This window comes from Orcinus orca, chromosome 3 (genome assembly GCF_937001465.1).
Source record: "Orcinus orca chromosome 3, mOrcOrc1.1, whole genome shotgun sequence".
NCBI lineage: Eukaryota > Metazoa > Chordata > Mammalia > Artiodactyla > Delphinidae > Orcinus > Orcinus orca.
In genome coordinates, this window is record NC_064561.1 from 350,782 (window position 1) to 370,443 (window position 19,662).

The following is a 19,662-nucleotide window of genomic DNA, read 5'->3' on the forward strand; positions in this document are numbered from 1 at the left end:
TGGTCCACTTTAAAATAATGAACTTTATGGTATGTGACTACATCTCGATTAAAAGACGACGCTTCCAGAGCTTTTCCAAAAGCGGCTGCCGCCTCTCACCTTCCTGTCGGAGGTATCAGGAAGTTCCTATTGCTCTTGGTCCAGGCCAACACTCAGCATTGTCCGTATTTTTGGTTCCAGTGGTTCTCATGGAGTGAGGTGCCTCACTGAGGTCTTACGCTGCAGGCAGGCCACATGGGGTTCAAGCTCATTGGCCATTGGGGTGTCCTTCAGGACCTGACCTTTGAGGTCTTTGGCCTGTTTTTCTTCAGTTGGGTAGTTTGGTTTTTGTCATTGATTTGCAAGAGTTCTTTACGTATTGTAGACCCTAGTCTCTCGCTGGATTATACACTGCAAAATTTATCTCAGTATTTTTTAAATTTAAATTTAAATACACTTCCCCCACTCTGCACTTTGCCTTTTGACTCTCCTAATGGTGTAATTGGACAGACTCACTTGTTTAAAATAAAAGACTAAATGTTTTAATTAGAAATAAATTTTATATGCAAGGAGGCTCAGCTCATGAGTCACGGGGGAGAGAGTTTACCAACAGTAGCATTAGCCTTTCCACGCAGAGGGCAGAGGGAATGAAATCGGCTTCATTCACAGATGAAGAGACGGAGGTTCCCAGAAGCACCCTGACTCGTCCTGGGTCACCTGGGGCAGCAGCCCCAGCTCTCCGCTTCTGCCCTTGCTTCGGGAGGGATGTTTCCAGAAGACACACCTCTTGGCCCACATGAGGGTATTTCTGAGCAGATTTGCAGGTTTGGCATGAAACCCTCAATTTCAAGTTACAAAACCTCATTTCCTGCCAAGGCAAATAGAAAAGGCTGGGGACGGAGAGGCCACTGTTTATGTCTCGTCCACTCCGGCTGGCCACCCTCATAGGTCAGTCATGTAACTACATGGTGTGGAGTGAGGACGTGGCCACACGCAGGGGTTGTGGAGGACCTCGGTCACCTGGCCTGAGCTGGACGCTGCGGCTGGGGCCCATCCCCCACACGGGGTCTCCATGTCCAGCGCTGGGTCCTCTTTGCTCCTCCCCTGGGGGGGTTGCTGGGAGGAGCCAGAGTGGGCAGCCAGGAGGCACTGAGTGATAGGCGCCCTGCCTTTCTGGGCATTAAACATTTGGGGTCTGGAAAGTCTGCTCCTGGATATATATACCCCAAATAATTGAAAATAGGTATTCAGAGAAAAACTTGTACACGTACGTTCACAGCAGCACCATTCACAACAGCCAAAAGGTGGAAACCAACCAAATATCCATCCACAGGTGACGGATAAACACAATGTGGTCCCTCCACACGTGGGAACATCACTCAGCCACGAGAAGGTGTGACGCCCTGGCACTGGCTACCACGTGGGTGGATCCTGAGAACACGATGCTCAGTGAGAGAAGCCAGACACAGAAGGACACATAGTGTGTGATTCCATTTACGTGAAACGTTCAGAACAGGCAAATCCACAGAGAGAGAGAGAGAGTGGGCTCATGGTTGTCAGGGGCTGGGGAGGGGAAGGGGGAGTGACTGCAGATGAGGATGGGACTTCTTTTTGGGGTGATGGAATGTTCTGGAATCAGATAGAAGTGATGGTTATACAACAGTGTGAATGCACTAAATGCTGCTGAATAGTACTTTTTAAATGTACAATTTTATGTGAATTTTATCTCAGTATTTTTTAAATTTAAATTTAAATTTTATATTGGAGTGTAGTTGATTTACAAGGTTGTGTTAGTGTCAGGTCAACTCCGCAGGCGTAGAAAGCCTGGGAGGGCGGTCCAGGCCCCACCCCAAGCCTCAGCCCCAGCCCAGGTGCTTCCCAGCCAGACACATCCCCACACCCGCGCAGGGCACCGGTTTTTCCTCCTTTTCTTTCATTTCTCTCCCTCTCTCTCTCTTTTTTATTTGGAGTTATTATATGTATTTTTAAGCTGCTTTGTCGGGTATGAGTGACTTCAGCTGGGCGCCCACATTGGAAGCGGCCCTGCGATGTTCCCTGGGCCTGCCCGTGACATCGTGGTCACAAGAGCAGAGCAGAATCAGGACTTTTTTTTTTTTTGGAAGTTTAGTTGATTGACAATACTGTGTTAGTTTCAGGTGTACAGCAAAGTCATTCAGTTATATATATATATATATTTTTTTTCCAGATTGCTTTCCATTTAGGTTATTACAAGGTATTGAATATAGGTCCCTATGCTAGAATCGGGATTTTGCAATGCGTCATAGGATAAAACTGCCACACACGTGGCTTAACCGGCCCAGAATCTGCAGTGTCTCCCATCCCCCGCCCGCCTCGGGGCCCTCATCCCCAGGACCCCCCGCGGACCTCGGGATCCTTCGAGAAGTAATTACGCATTGTACACATGCGAGGGTTTGGATGGACGTAACACACGTGCAGCTATGACCTGCTTTGGTTCTGGTGGCTCCGCTGGCTGCCTTGGGGCTCAGAGCCCTGCTGGAACCGGACCTCCACCTGCCCTTCCCGGGGACGCGCCGGGGAAACCGAGGAGGGGGAGCGGGCGCCCTAGGGCGCTGAATCCTCACGAGACTGTCCATGTAGGGATGTGGGTGACAGTCTGGCCCCTTGGACGGTGGTAGAGTCACTGGTGGGCAAGAGTCGCCGCAGGGCCTCGGTCCCCCTGGCCAGCGGCCACCGAGCGTTCAATGGGTCCCTGCGGGCGCCCCTGGCCTCATGGCCTCAATGCCGCCCCCCATCCCGGAGCACGGGGCATCCACTCCGCGTCCCTGCCCTCTCCCCCAGGGCTGCCCAGTCGCCCCACAGACCCCGTGGCTGCTGCCTAAGAGTGTTGTGGAAAGGTCTCCCCGGGGGGGGGGGGGGCGTCCCCCAGTCTGCCTGACCCCTCCCCGCAGACGCAGCCCCCCAGGAGCATCCCGCCCCCACCCCCCGTGGCCTCAGTGTGTCTGCCTGTGAAATGGACGGGGCGGAGCTGCGCTGGGGTCCCACGTCCGCTGCTGAGGAGCCAGGAGGGAATGGACCAGGTGGGCACAGGGGAACGGAGGTGGAGTCTGACCGGAGAGAACAGACACTCTGACCGTGGGCGCTGGTCTTTATAAACCTCCCCGGAAGGCAGACAGGACAGGCCCCCCAGGCCCGGAGGAGACCCAGGGGGACCCGGATGCCCGCAGCCCCCAGGGGCTCGGGGCTGGGAGGGACAGGGCTCTGCTGGGGGCTCCAGTGAGGGACGCCCTGCCGGGATGGAGGCCCCGCCCTGAGCTTGGGGACGGACGGTTCAGGACAAGGAAAGAAGGAAGAGCTGGACAGCGGGGGGCCCGAAGGAGCGTGGGGGGTGGGAGCAGGTGGGCAGCATCCCACAGGGCATCTGTCCAGAGGCCGGTGGCTGGCTCCAGCCCCTCAGAGGGACTAGCGCTGGGGAGGCTGGGGGCTGAGGACCAAAGTGGCCCTGACCACACCCAGGCGGCTGGTCTGAGCGGGATACCTGGTTCTGAGCCTCGGGAGAGGGTGGCCGGCCGGCACACCAGCCCTATTTATAATGGGAACCCATGGAAAGTTCTCCTGGCTTCACCGAGCTGCTCTCATCTCTAAGTCGTTGCCAGGATGAAGATTCCACCCCAGGGAGCGGCGAGGAGGCTCCGCCTCACCCCCTCCCAGCCCTGAACGGGCCTTGGACGTTAAAACTGCTGGCCAGCTGTTCCTCAAAAGGTCAGATGTGAGGGGCTTCCCTAGTGGCGCAGTGGTTGGGAGTCCGCCTGCCAATGCAGGGGACACCGGTTCAAGCCCTGGTCCGGGAGGATCCCACATGCTGCGCAGCAACTAAACCCATGCACCATGGCTGCTGGGCCTGCGCTCTGGAGCCCGCGAGCCACAACTACTGAGCCCACATGCCACAACTACTGAAGCCAGTGCGCCTAGGCCCGTGCTCCGCAACAAGAGAGGCCACCACCATAAGAAGCCAGCCCACCACAACAAAGAGTAGCCCCCGCTCGCTGCAACTAGAGAAAGCCCGCGCGCAGCAACAAACACCCGACACAGCCATAAATAAATAAATAAATAAATTTATTTTTAAAAAAGGTCAAATGTGGAATTTCCATGTGACCCGGAAGTCTCCCTCCTGGGTGGAAATAAAGTGAAAGCATGAGTCCACACAAATTCACCCACACCCGGAGCACTACGGGAAGAGGCGGACGCACCCAGATGCCCATCCACCAACGACGGGTGATTGCGACGTGGTCCCTCCACACAAGGGAACATCGCTCAGCCACAAAAAGGAGGGAAGCCCTGACACCCGCTACAGCGTGGACGGACCCTGAGACCACGATGCTCAGTGAGAGAAGCCAGACACAGAAGGACACACAGGGTGTGATTCCATTGATGGGAAACGTCCAGAACAGGCAGATCCACAGACAGAGAGAGTGGGTTCCTGGTTGTCAGGGGCTGGGGAGGGGGATGGGGTGACTGCTGATGGGGATGGGGCTTTTTTTTTAGGGTGATGGAATGTTCTGGAATTGGATGGAGGTGATGGTCCCACAACTCTGAATATGCAAGAAAGCATTGAATTGTATAATTGTATAATTAATCTTTCTCTGCATAATTTAAAAATATCTTTACTAGTTTTTTGCACAAATTAATTTATACAATACAGCAGGGTATATTTTTTTCTAAAAGCCTGTCCCAGCTCATCATTTCACGTAATTCCATCAAGCCATGTCCCTAGGAGCAAACACTTTCTCCCCTCAGCTTCACTGAGGTATGATTGGCAAATAAAAATTGTGTACCTTTAACGTGCAGCATGTGATGGTTTGATATATGTTTACATTGTGAAACGATGACCCCGATCAAGCTAATTAACACAGCCATCGCCTCAAGTGGGTACCTGTGCTTTTGTGATGAGAACATTTTTACGATCTGCTTTCTTAGCAGCTGTCAAGTACCAATGCAATATTATTAACTATCATCACCGTGCTGCACTTCAGACCCCCAGGACCTATTCATCTTATAACTGAAAGCTTCTTCCCTTTGAGGAGCATCTCCCCACTGCCCACCACCCACACCCCCCAGCCCCTGGTAACCACCGTTCTGCTCTCTGCTTCCATGAGCTTGATGTGTTTTTGAGTACACATTTAAGTGAGATCACGCCGTAGGTCCTTCTCTATCTGACCTCTGTCTCCTAGTATAATGGCCTCTGTGTCCATCCACGTTGTCACAAATGGCAGGATTTCCTTCTTTTTTAAGGTTGAATAATATTTCATTGTATATATAGGTACCACGTCTTCTTTACGCATTCATCCATCGACGGACACTTAGGTTGTTTCCATGTCTTGGCTATTGTAACTAATGCTGCAGTGAACACGGGGGTGCGCATATCTTTTTGAATTAGTGTTTTTGTTTTCTTCAGATAAAAACCCAGCAGTAGAATTGCAGGATGATATGATAATTCTATTTTTAATGTTTTGAGGAAACTCCATGCTGTTTTCCGCAGTAGCTGCACTAGTTTACATTCCCACTGACAGTGCACAAGGGCTCCCTTTTCTCACATCCTCACCAACACTTATTATTTGTTGTCTTTTTCATGATGGCCATTCTGAGTGGTGGGAGGTGATATCTCACTGTGGTTTTGGTTTGCATTTATCTGATGATTAGCGATCTTGGGCATCTTTTCATGTACCTGTTGGAAAAATGTCTATTCAGATCCTCTGCCCGTTTTTTTTTTTTAAAAAAACAGGTTGTTTGTTATTTTGTTGTCGCATCTGGACCTCCCTTGCTCTGCCCTTACATGCATCCGCCCCTTTTTAAACACTAGATTTAGGTTTTTGAGCAGGTTTAGGTTTACAGAAAAATTGAGCAGAAATTGCAGAGAGTTCCTGCGTGCACAGCCTCACCCTCGTTTCCCTGCTGTTTCCTCCCTGGCCATGAATGTCTGGTGTTGGTGTGTTACAAGAGTTTCAATCCATGAGCATTATCAATACTTTATTATTAATTAAAGGCTGTAATGACACTCAGGTTCACTCTTGGTGTTGGATGTTCTGTGGGTTTGGACAAATGTACACTGACCCATATCCACCGTTACAGCATCACACGGCGTCGTTTCACTGCCCTAAACCCCTCTGGTCCCCACCTATCCATTCCTCCTCCCCCCAAGCCCCGCACCACTGATCCTTCTCCCGGCTCCAGAATCCTGTCTTTTCCAGAACGTCCCAGAGTTGGAATCACAGTGTGTGTGTAGCCTTTTCAGACTGGCTTCTTCTACTTAGTCGTGTGCGTTTAAGGTTCCTCCGAGTCTTTTCGTGGCTTCATGGCTCATTTCTTCTTAGCGCCAAGTCACATTCCATCGTCTGGACGTCCAGCGTTTATCCATCCATCCACCTGCTGGACGGCGTGTTTGTTGCTTTCTGTCTGGGCAGTTATGGACGAAGCTGCTATAAACACTGGTGTGCAAGTTTCTGTGTGGATGGCATCACCTGCTTTTACCTCTTCAGAGCTCAGGCCACTCGATGCAAGGGTCTCATTGAATTCTGGAGCTCGGGACCGATGTCCACCGCCACCAGCAACCGCGTGAGGGCGGGGACGATGGCCTACTGCCCCTGCTGGTCCCGGAGCTGAGCCTGGGGCCGGCTGGAGGCAGGGGCTAGGCAGAGCCCGCTCCAAGTCCCACCAAGCTGAGTGACCTCAGAGACTTCCCTGAGCCTCAGTCTCCCCAGCTTCATGAGGCCTGGAGGGAGGTCGCAAAGGGGGTTGCCGGCACGGGCCTCCCCTCCCCCCTCCCCTCCCTCTCCCCGCTCCCCCTTCATCTTCCCCTGCTCCAGGCAGAAGATGCTGGGGAGCAGCCAGTGGGGCAGCCACAGTGGACAGCTACTGCCCCCCGAATCCTTGCTTCTCGGGGACGGGAGCCTCCAGACTCGGGAAAGTGGGGCACCAAACGTCCCCAGCAGGTTTTTCTGGCCCACGGAGTCCAAGGTGGTAACTCACCGTCGGGCTGCCTGAACTTGTCCAAATTTCCCAATTTCTCTCCTGTGCACACAGCCCTCAAATGATGGAAACTCCCATGTGGTCTGACACGTACCTTCCCATGTCCTGACGCCACCCCAGCGCAGCCTCGGGGGCCACCGGGAGAAGCCAGCGTCTGCTGTTTTGAGCCCCGGGGCTCATGTTCTGTCCACAAGATGAAGAATCCTGCTCACCGGTGGGAAGGAAGTAAAGCGGGGAAGCCCCTGTGGAAAACACTTCCTCCGGAAGTAAGACATAAGTTACCGTCCATTCCAGTAACGCCAGTCCCAGGCCTTTCCCGCAAATGACTGAAAACAGGTGTTCCAACAAAGATGTGTTCACAACTGTTCACAGCAGCCCCAAAGTGAAAACAACCCAAGTGTCCATCGATGGATGGACAGGTTCACGAATGTGGTCCCTCCACACACAGGAGCGTCCCTCAGCCATGTAAAGGGGTGAAACCCTGACACCCCTTCCCACATGGATGGACCCTGAGAACACGATGCTCAGTGAGAGAAGCCAGAGACAGGATACACAGGGTGTGATTCCACTGATGGGAAACGTCCAGAACACGCCAATCCACAGAGAGTGGGTTGGTGGTTGTCAGGGGCTGGGGAGGGGGTAGAGAGACACTGCTGATGGGGACCAGGTTCCTTTTGGGGAGATGGAATGTTTTGGAATTAGAGGTAATGATTGTACAGCATTGCAAATGTACTGCCACTGAATTGTGCACTTAAAAATGGTCAATTCTGGGAATTCCCTGGCGGTCCAGTGTTAGGACCGCCAGGTCCTGTAGTTAGGTTAGCTTTCACTGCCACGGCCTGGGTTTGATCCCTGGTCAGGGAACTAGGATTCCACAAGAAGCACGGAGTGGCAAAAAAAAAAAAAAGACTAAAAATGCTCAAAACAACTTTACTCCCAGATGGGATCTCCATGATCATAAACTTGACCTTAAATCTAAAACAACCAGATATCTTAACAGCAAAACGGGTTTATTCGGGAACGGCAAACAGGTACAATTCTGGATACACGATCCAGGAAGCCACAGGCTAGTCTGTAGAACAAACCTGAGGAAACTTTTATAGAGAATAGGGAGTTGTGAGGGGGGCTGTTGTAAACAAAGAGCCCATTGGAGGAAACTCGGAGCTGGGAGTGTGGTGGCTTTTCATTGGCTGAGTTGTGATGGTCTCTCATTGGCTGGGCTATGGTGGTCTCTCATTGGCTGAGTTGTGGTGGTCTCTCATTGGCTAGGCTGTGAAGTCTGTGGCTGGCTGGGCTGGGCTGTTGCCGTGCGGGGAGAAATGCCTCCTTCTCCTGCTGGTGAGAAGAAATAACCTTCCTCATGTTTGGAGTCTGCAGGGGTGGGGGTGAGGGGTAGGGGTAGGGAAACCTCCACTGTAAATGAGGTTTCCTTTGTTCAGTGTTAGAGTTCCGTTGGCTGTGTGCCCGCCCTGTGCTGGGCAGAGGTGATAGGCTCGGGGCAATAATAAAGGCCCCAAGCATGAGCACCTGCTGTGCGCGTGAACCTGCCCAGAATTCTCCAATTTCGTGGAAACAATCCCATTTCTACTACAGCAGTCGCTGACTCTGCTGGTGTCCCACCTGAGGGCCGGAGCCCCCGAGGCCTGACAGGTGTTATCCGGTTTGGTCTTACTGTTCCTTCCAAGAGGAGGTCAGGAGGTCAGGGTCACACAGGCGGGGCTTCTGCTCACTGCACGGGCCGGGGTCTGCAGACAAGAGCACCGCAGCCCCACGAGGGGCGAACCTTGCCCCCCTTTTAGAGGTGACACCACTGAGGCTCAGGGCAGTGAAACAGCTCCCCAAACCGCCCGCCGGCCCCACGGCCCCACCGCCGTCAGCCTGGCCCTCTTTAGGTGCCCACTGGGTGCTGGGGATAGAGCCTGGACTCAGTGGAGGGGCTGCAGGGGCCGCCGGACTGAAGGTGGTAACCCCTGCCTCGGTTTCCTCGCCGGCAAGCTGGATGTCAGCTGACTACCTGGCGTCTGAAATTCTGCCCCCTCCCTTTGTCCAGGCCTTGGTGTCCTCCGTGACCCAGCCTGCTCTGCAAGCGGCAGAATCTCCTTTCCATCCTCCTCCCGCCCACAGCCACGTGGGGGGCGTAACGGGTGGGGGGAGGCGGCAGAGCAGTCCAGGCTGGAGCGCTGAGGTCCTGACGGGGAGATCGGGGCGGGCGGGGGAGGCAGCCTGCTCCGTGGGCCTGAGGTCCTGCGGGTCCCCGCGCACACTGAGATGCAGGATAACCCACAGCGTGGGTGTCTCTGGGGGTGGGGTGGGCCTGGGAGGGCGCTAGAAGGTTCTGTGGCTCGGCCAGGCGGTGGTTCTAGGACAGCAGAATCCAAAAGGCAAAAGGAGTTCCTGGCGGCTTCTAATTTAAAACAAACAAACAAACAATGTGGGAAGGAGAGAAGGAATGCTAGGAATGCGGCCATTCCCCCTCGCGGGTGGGGCCCTGGGCCTGCATCCTCCAGTCCAGGACCCGCTGAGGGATGGAGGCCACCCCCGGCCCACCCCGGCTCCCCCCAGCCTCTGCGCTCCAAGAGGCAACCAAGACAATTATTAACAACCTTGGAAAAGCAATTAAAACTGCCGTAAACCCTCCCCCTGGTTTTCTTTCATTCTTTGGCTTAATACCTCATTCCTCAACCGGAAGTAAAAAGGGGAAAATTATCAAAGACAGTGCTGGGGAACCAAAGGACTTTTCCTTCCTTGTCTGGGGTCAAGATCTCTGTGATCCCGCCGGCCTCCCTGTAAGGGGACCTGGGGGTCTGGGCGGGGAGTCCTTGGTGGTTTGAATTCTTCAAGGTCTGGGGCGTAGGAGAACCCCCGTGGAAGGTTCCAGAGACAGATTTTCACAGGGAGAAATAACCGTGAACTTCGCAGGTTGTCAGTGGCATACAGGGATTTAAAAGCTGTGTTTCTATTAGAGCCTTGGCCTGGTCTGTCCCGGCTGTGTCCCCGTGTCTCTGCCGGAACCCTATACAATATCTGGAAATGACACAAGAACATTCCGGAGTCCAGAGGCCGTGCTTTGGAGATAAATACAAGGCTCTCGGTACGTTTGTTTTTATTATTGGGACCTATTTTATCTTCAGCAAAAAGGAAATCCCCAAGAAAACAGGGGTGATGGAAGCTGGTGGGGCTTTCCTTGGCCCAACTGCTTCTAGAATGTTCCTCCAGGATAATGGGCGGGAATTTAAACCCTGTTGGCTCCACAGAGAGGCTTGGGGTGGGGGTGGGTTGCAAAATGTGAATTTCTTTAAAAAAAAAAAAAAGCTAAGAATGTTGGATCGTAGGGAAGGAAAGGTGATCACCCCAGGCCTTCTGGGTTTTTCTGGTTGTTTGTCCAGCTCTGATGCTCTGATAGGAAGGCCCAGGGGCAGTGGGCTGGCTGCAGGGTGCCGCTGAGGACCCCGGGGGAGGCAGCAGGTCCCAGGTCAGCAGGGCTGGGGGACTGGGGAGCACAGAGCCAGAGTGCGCAGACCTGGGCCCACCCGCAAGTCCCGAGTGAGTTCAGAGTAACCAGCTCAGCCACCCACGTGAGGGGCCAGGGAAGGACGTGAGGGGCGTGGCCTCGGCAGGGGCTGGCCAAGGTCGTTCGGCATCTCAACCATGATCCAGCTCTAGTTAAAGATGATGTTTCCAGGGAATTCCCTGGCAGCCTAGTGGTTAGGATTCGGCACTTTCAGTGCCATGGCCTGGGTTCTATCCCTGGTCGGGGAACGGGGATCCTGCAAGCCACAGGGTGCGGCAAAAAAAAAAAAAAGATGTTTCCGGAAAGTTCTGGGGATGGATGGTGGGGATGGCTGCCCCACAATGTGAATATGCTTAGTACCACTGAACTGTGCGCTTAACGATGGTTAAGATGGTGAATTTCATGTTCTGTCTCTTTTACCATCATTAAAACAACAAAAACGATGTTTCAGAAGACATGTTAGTATCATCCGGAAAGTTTCAGGATATCAAATAAGTGGAAAGGAAAATGAAGGGGAACCATCTTAACAAGGAGACGTATCTCTCTCCTTGGTTAACAGAATAAAAGTACCAAGTAAGAATTTAAAAACCTGCTCCACGGGCTTCCCTCGTGGCTCAGTGGTTGGGAGTCTGCCTGCCAATGCAGGGGACGCGGGTTCGTGCCCCGGTCTGGGAAGATCCCACATGCCGCCGAGCTGCCGGTGCTGTGCTCCACAGTGGGAGAGACCACAGCAGTGAGAGGCCCACATACCGCAAAAAAAAAACAAAAACCCTGCTCCATGTAACAACAGTTAACAGTTTTACCTCCAGATTCCTGGGATATTTGTTTCCCTCTCTGCATCAACTCTATTTTTATTTTATTTTATTTTTTTTTGCGGTAGCGGGCCTCTCACTGTTGTGGCCTGTCCCGTTGCGGAGCACAGGCTCCGGACGCGCAGGCCCAGCGGCCATGGCTCACGGGCCCAGCCGCTCCGCGGCATGTGGGAATCTTCCCGGAGCGGGACACGAACCCGTGTCCCCTACAACTCTATTTTTAAATGTTTTCCTGCCTAAGCTTGGGAGACCCCCTCCCTGAGCTGGTTTTTAAATGTATCAATGAGAAATGGATACGAAAGACTTGAGGACCATTTAAAAACCACAGGAGAGAAACTGCCTACCAGCCAGGAACATGGTGCCACCTTATAAAATAGAAAAACGATCGTATGATTCCCTCAGATCCTGGGATGTGGAAAATGCCTGGAAGTGAGCAGCGTGGGCTTGGAGCAGCAGGAATCTGCCAGGACCAGGAGAGAAGAAGAGCTTTGCACGCTTATCTTTTATTCTTCCAGGGTTGTGTGAACTTGCTACAATGACACTTAGTAATTTTTAGGCAAGTTTTGGAAAATATTAGCGTGATCCCAATTTTATATATACATATGTATATATATATGCATATATATATACATATGTATACGGTGTATATGTATTGTATATATACATACATACGTACAGATATGTAAATATCTGCACATCTATGTTTACACACGTACACGTTTCCCGTACAGCATAAATAGATCCAGGAAATATTCTGAAGGGAAAACCTCTGATGTTAAAGGCAATTATTGTTGACTTGGGGAGGGGCCGGGTGTTACAGACGATTTTTAGTTTTCTTCTGTTTGGTTGTCTAATTGTGTAGAATGAGTATTTAACATACATAAATTTTAAAGTCAGAAAAAATACGTACAAAATGCTCAGGAACAAAAAGAAGCCCCGTGCCCATCAGCAGTCACCCCATCCCCTCGCCAGCCCCTGACCACCACTAACTCTTTGTGGACTTGCCTGTTCTGGACGTTTCCCATCACTGGCATCACACCCTGTGTGTCCTTCTGTGTCTGGCTTCTCTCACTGAGCATCGTGTTCTCAGGGTCCGTCCACACGGTAGGGAGTGTCAGAGCTTCACCCCTTTCCGTGCATGGCTGAGTGATGTTCCCGTGTGTGGAGGGACACATCTGTCCCTTGATGGACACTCGGGTTGGGTCCACCTTTTGTCTGCCGTTCACCTCGTTCCCGTGAACACTTGTGTACGGTATTTATGCGGACTTGTTTTCATTTTCCTGGAGTGGAATTCCTACGATGAGATTGCTGGCCACACAGTAACTCTATTTTTACCCTTTGGAGGAACGGCCACTGTCATCCACAGCAGCTGCACCGTTTCATCTCCCACCAGCTGTGGACAAGGGTTCCAGCCTCCCCACACCCTGGCCCACACTTGTAACTGCCGTGGGGACATTGGCCGCCCTTGTGGGCCGGAGGTGACCGCCGTGTGGACAGTGGTCATCCTCGTGGGTGGGTGGTGATGGCCGTGTGGGTGGTGGCCACCCTCATGGACGGGAGGTGCCGTGTCCCTGTGGTCTGACTTGCGTTTTCCTCATGAGGTTGAGCATCTTTTCACGTGCCTGTTGGTTGGTTGTCCGTCTTTGCAGAAGTGTCCACGCAGAGATGCAGAGGAATGCGGAGCCAGTGCTCTGGCTCCGTCCCCTTTGGGTGAGCACCAAGCAACCCCCACCCCGTGGCCTGTCAAAACGAGAACAGATTGGTGACATAACGTCTCCACTCCAGGAAGGGGAGCGTTCTTTGAAAACCATGGCACCAAACGCCGGCTGGGGTGTTCAGACTGAGAAGGGGCCCATCCTGTCCCCCGGGTGGGTCATCAGGGGCCTCCCCGGCAGGCGGCCCTGAGGCACCTGAGCCAGCTGGCCACAACACGGGATCAAGTGTCCGTTTCCCGCTATAAACTATTGATGCCACTGATGTCACTCCCGCGAGGTTCACGGATCTCATGTGTTACCTACCGTGAAACCCGAGGGCTGCTGCTCCTCTGTCCTGGAGTCCCACGGCCTGCCTGGGGGGGGCACGGTCCTTCCCCCCTCCTGGATCCTTCCAGAATTAACTTCTTACCAGAATACCCCCTGCCCCCAGGGAGCAGGACTGCAGAGACCCCAGAGCGTTTCGTTTATCTGAGCTGACATCCCTCTGCAGGTCCCCGTTGTCCCAGAAAACATGCAAAGGCACCAAAGGGTCTGGGCCAGTCTCCTCGGCTCCGAGCATCCTCTGTGGGGTGTCCCGGGCTCTGTGGGGTGTGGAGCGGCCTCCCTGCCCCCACCCACGCGATGCCGGGAGCCCCCCATGGTGATGACCACAGATGTCCCAAAGATGTGGCCCAGTGTCCCCTGGGGCAGAAACTCCGCAGGTGAGAGCGGCTGCTTTCCTGTAGTTAATTCTGGACTTCAACTTGGTTTGGCCTTTTGAACCGCCTCACACCTGCCCAGGGTCAGAGGCCAAGGTCTGGACAAGGCGGGGACGGACTCTCCCAGAACAGGCTCCAGACGCGGCAGCCCCAGGGGTTGCCAGGCTGGCTCTAGGGTCTCTGCTCCTGGGTGCTCCTGCAGCACCCCCTGTGCCCGCACCTGGCCGGGACCCCCTGGGCAGCCCTGACCCAGCCGGTGCCTGCGGCTCCATGACCCCAAGGACAGGCGGGCAGCGGGTGAACAGGTGGCCTCGGGATCGCTTACAGCCCGGCTCACGTTCCCTCCGTATCGAGACATCGTCCTTGTCATGAATTTTGCAAGCGACCGCCCAGCCCCCACCTCCCTGAGGCAGAGTGAGTTTCCCGTGGCTGCCGCCACCAAGAGCCGCAGCGGGTGACCTAAAACAGCACACATTTCTTCTCTCACAGTTTGGGGGCCGGAAGTGTGAGGTCAAGGTGCGGGCGGGCCGGCTCCTCTGCAGGCTATGACGGACCATCTTCCTGCGGCAGCTGGCCACCCTGGTTCCAAATAAGGTCGTGTTCATGGGTGCTGGCAGTCAGGATGTGGACAGCTTTTGGGGACCACGATTCAGCCTCTGATGGGGTCTCTGTGGGTCCCTCCTCCACACTTGGGCCCAGCCCTCCAAGTGTCGCCCCCCCCCTGCACCCCCCCGGGTTAGATGTGGCCCCTGAGTGAGGTCCCAGCCCCTTCCTGCGCCACCCCCACACACCCGCCCCCGTTTCCTGCTGCTGCCCTCAGTCATGCATGGGGTTGTCATTCACCTTCCCGGAGGCCCGGGCTTTCGGCACACCTGGTGCCCGGCAGCAGTCCCCGGGCCTTTTGGGCTGTGGCTTGATAGAGAGACCCCAGGCCCGCCCTGTGTGAGGGCTGCACACAGAGACACTTCCCAGGAGGACAGCGTGCAGGGGAAGGAACCCCCCCCCCCCCTCCGTAGAGCAGCCAGGAGGTCAGGTCAAGGTCGGCAGCAGGGGCCCCTGGGGTGATGGGTGAGAAGGGCACCTCCCTTCTGACGTCTCCCCCCGGGGAACCCATGGCCCCGGTGCAACCACAAGAAAACACTGCACAAACCCAGCCTGGGGACATCCTGCAGGACTCCCAGCCCGGACTCCCCACGACTGCTCAGGGGCCCCCTCCAGGAGAGCTCGTGAGACCGGCACAGCCTGGAGGGCCTGGTACCGCAGGGGTACCAGGAGACAAACGACGTGGAGACAAACTGAGGAAATTCACCAATAAAGACAGACATGGAGAGAACGTGGGAAATCAGAGCCCTGGACACGTAGGCTGGGGCAGCCACTCTGGACAGTCTGATGCTTATTCCAAAGGTTAAGTTCAGAATCATCATACATACGACCCAGCAACTCCACTCCGGAGGGTCTATAGTTGGCTGATCGTGTCATGCCCTCCACTCCCTCCCCAAAATAAGATATCCTGGGGCCCTAACCTCCAGTACCTGTCAATGAGATCTTATTGGAAACAGGGTCTTTACAGAGGTGACTGAATTAAAATGAGATTATTAGCATGGGTCCTAATCCAACATGATACCTAATCCCTGGTGTCCTTATAAAAAGGGGAGATTAGGGACAACGACGTGAGGACACAGGGAGAAGATGGCCATTGACAGACCCAGGAGAGAGGCCTGGGGAAACAGCCCTGCTGAATCCTTGATCTTGGACTTCTGGCCTCCAGAACTGCAGGGGGATAAACTTTGGTTGTTTCAGGCCCCCATCTGCATCATTCATTACGGCAGCTGCTGGAAACTAGCACAGATTTATCCAAGAGAAACGAAAACGTACGTCCATGCAACAACCTGTACACACACGCTCACAACTGCAGAAAAGTGGGGGGGAAAACGACTCTCCATTGACGTATGAATACTAAATGTGGTGTATACACATATGCACACACAGGAATATTACTCAGCCGTGAAAAGGGGTGAAGCACTGACACTTGCTGCAACATGGACGGACCCTGAGAACGCGATGCTCAGTGAGAGAAGCCAGACACAGAAGGACACACAGGGTGTGATTCCACTGATGGGAAACGTCCAGGACAGGCAAGTCCAAAGAGAACAGACAGTGGGCTCCTTGTTGTCAGGGGCTGGAGGAGGGGGTGGGGATGACTGCTGATGGGGATGGGATTCTTTTTGGGGTGATGGAATGTTCTGGAATTAGATAGAGGTGATGGTTAGACAACAATGGCTGTTCAGTGGCCACTCAATGCCACTGAATTGGACTCTTCAAATGTATAGTTTTATAGTATGAATTTTATCTCAATTGAAAAATTGTTTTGGGCTTCCCTGGTGGCGCAGTGGTTGAGAGTCTGCCTGCCGATGCAGGGGACACGGGTTCGTGCCCCGGTCCGGGAAGATCCCACATGCCGCGGAGCGGCTGGGCCCTTGAGCCATGGCCGCTGAGCCTGCGCGTCCGGAGCCTGTGCTCCGCAACGGGAGAGGCCACAACAGTGAGAGGCCCGCGTACTGCAAAAAAAAAAAAAAAAATTGTTTTAATGTTTGCAGCTTTCCTGGCTGCTCTGCAGAGGTAGAGAGCCTGGGAGGGTGGTCCAGGCCCCATCCCCACCTGTTCCTGCACTGGGGCAGCTTCAGTGCCTGGCAACCCCGCGGGACACTCCCTCGGTCAGGGGTACACGACGTGTCTGGGTGCTTCACCCCCGCTGCGTGGCTGCCCACCCTGAATCCATGGGCAGCCCAGCCAGCCCCCACCTCACCCTAAGACCCTCTCCTCCCTCAGTGCCATTCCCTCTGCTCACCACATCTGACACACGTCCCCCAGGAAGCCCTCCCGGATCCCCCTCCGGTCCCTGCAGGGCCCTGCTCCATCCTCTACTACCTCTCCCGACACGCACGTCCAGAAGCAGGGAGATGACCCGCAGTGTGGCTGAATCTCAGCTCTGCGCCCAGCGCCGGCCACAGCATGTGTGGGGCTTGAGAAGCCGCGAGGGGCATTTGGGAAGGGGGGGCTCTGGCCCCGCAAAGAGGTGCAGCAGAAAGAAGTGCCCAGAGACAGCTGTCCCCCAGGCTGGCCCGCTGGCCCCTCCTGTGACCACAGAGATGTCCTGTGGCCGGTGAGCAGGTGGGCACTAAAAGTTTTTACATTTAGTGCTTTTTGTGGGTGATTTTGGCCCCCAAGTGTCCCTGAGCACAAGAAAGCCGTGATGTGCCTTTTGGATAAAATGCGAGTATTTGCCGTAAGTTGCTCTACAGCCCTGCTGGCTACTGAATCAATATATGTTAAATAAGGAGGCTGCAGACAGAAACTCGCGGGACACAAGGTATGTGTGACGGGTTGGTGACACTGTTGTGACCAAAGGCTGGCAGGACGCTCACCCGCATTTCCCCCAGGAGCCGGGGTTCCGTGCTTCCCGACCCAGTGTTTGCTGTGACTTCACAGACCCTGAGTGTGAGAATGATGAGAATCAACAGGATTTTCTAAGCAGACTTTCTACTGAGCTGCGATTTACATGCAGGAAAGCACCCCAATCACAAAGCATTTTGCGAACTGAACTCCCGTGAGTCCCCAGGTCCCCCCACCTGCCCTTCTCAGCCACTGACCCCCAAGAGTGCCCTATCCCAATTTCTGGCACTGTCGGTGCATTTTGCCTGCTGTTGGACTACATTTGTATACTTGGAACAGAGGTCTACCCGGCTGGTCTCTGTGCTTCTCCATTGCCGCGTGGATTCCCCCGTGCCCGGAGACCCTCCGCACAGCACGTCTCCATCCTTTGCGCACTGCTCACTTCCGTTCTTTCCAGTGTTTGTCTGTTCCGTACTTTTTTAAAAGCTGCTATGGAGATTCTTGTCCAGGCCTTTGTTGACTATTTCTACACGTTTCTCTTGTGTAAACACGCAGGAGCGTGAGTGCCTGGCCTTAGGGGAGGCATACAGGCAACTTTTCAAGAAACTGTCAAGCTGTTTTGCAAAGCAGCTGCACTGCTTCCCCCTCCCCAGCGGCGTTTAGAGTTCCCCCTGCCCCATCCTTGCCAAAGCTGGCATTTCCGGTCTTCATCCTAATGATTTCTTAAAAACAGCTTTATTAGATATAATTCACATAACCACACTGCCCATCCATTTTTAAAGCGCACAATTCAGTGGTTTTTCAGTTTATTCACAGAGTTGTGCAACCATCATCACGATCAATTTTAGAACATTTCATCACGGGGGAAGAAACGCCAGCCGTTGGCAACCACTTCCCAGCCCCTGACAACCAGGAATCCACTCTCTGTCCCTGTGGATCCGCCTGTTCTGGACGTTTCCCATCAATGGAATCACGCACTGTGTGTCCTTCTGTGTCTGGCTTCTCTCACTGAGCATCGTGTTCTCAGGGTCCGTCCACGTTGCAGCGAGTGTCCGTGTTTCGCCCCTTTGCGTGGCTGAGTGACTTTTCCTTGTGTGGAGGGACACGTGGTGTTTATCCTTCACCTGTCGATGGTCACCTGGGTTGTTTCCGCTTTTGGGCTGTTGTGAATCGTGCCGCTGTGGACGTGCGTGTTCAGGTTTTGTGTGAACGTGTGTTTTCATTTCTGCTGGGCAGATACCAAGGAGAATTGCTGGGTCAGGTGGTAACTCTACATTGACCATTTGAGGACCGGCCACACTGTTGCTCACCCTCCTTGGTGCCCCCGTAGAGGCGGAGCAGCCTGGGTAAACCACAGGGGGGCCTCTTCCTGGCTGAGAGGCCCAGGCAGCTCACCCAGCCTCTCTGGGCTTGGGAAAAGGAAACATAGTATTTCCTACTCAGAGGATCCAAGACTTAAAACTGGAGCCTGGAGGGAGGTACCCAGCCCAGGCTGAGCTCCCAAGGGTGTGGACTGGGTGGTGGGTGTGGAGGCACTTAGGGCAGAGAGACAGCTCCCTCTCCGGGCAGGGCCTGGGGACACAGTGGGTCCTTCGGGGAGAGGCTGGCTTGCTGGTTTGGGCAGATAAGGTTTGCTTCTTGGCCTGAGGGCCTGGGGCTGTGGAGTCAGCTGTTGCCCAAGGACCCCCGTCAAGGGGCGGGAGACAGATTCCGACGTGAATATTCCCAGGCCCGAGCCAACCGTTTTGTTCTGCCCCTCAGCTGGGGACTGGGGTGGGGGGCTCCAGCTTGGAGGGGCTGCAGGGTAGCCTCTTTGGCACCCCCTACCCCCAGCTCAGTCCCACAGATATCTGGAAAATGGGTCAAAGAGGCTAGGAGGCCTCTGAGGGGAGGGGAGATGTGGAACCCAGGCCCCCACCCACCCTGGACCCAGGCCCTACGGCTGTTGTAATCAAGGCAATGAATAAACAAACACAGGGAACAAATATTCCGAGACTATTAAGCCATTTCCATTTGAAACACTAGTGAAAGCCCGTGGGAAGGAAGGGGGCACTGGCCTAACCCTGCCCCTTATTTTGACAAAGGGGTAAACTGAGGCAGCCCCATCAGATCTGTAAAGAGAAATAAAACCCAGCAGCCTTTCCCCCCACCCGCCCCCGCCAGGGCCTGGGATGCTGGCCCTCCACCCCCATCTGGCTGCCACCCACCTCCCTTGCCCCTGCCACAGAAGATATCCTTTTCAAAATTCTCAATTGCAAGGGGATCACACACCCACGTTCACCCTAAATCATTGATGAGGGAGCCAGCTGGCCGGCGGGCAGAAGGGTTGAGCAGGGAGCAGACAGACAGGGGAGCCGGGTTTCTCCAATAAACCAGGGCATCCATCCAACTGAGATGCAGGGCCTGGGGGCTCCCTGGACCCCCCCCCCCTTGCAGACATGGAAGGCCTGCCAGCAGTCTTTCATGGCTGGTCCAGGGTCCAGGTGCTGTCCTGGGCTGACGAACAGCTCCGAAAACGGTGTGTCTGCATCCTAATCCCCTAACCCGTG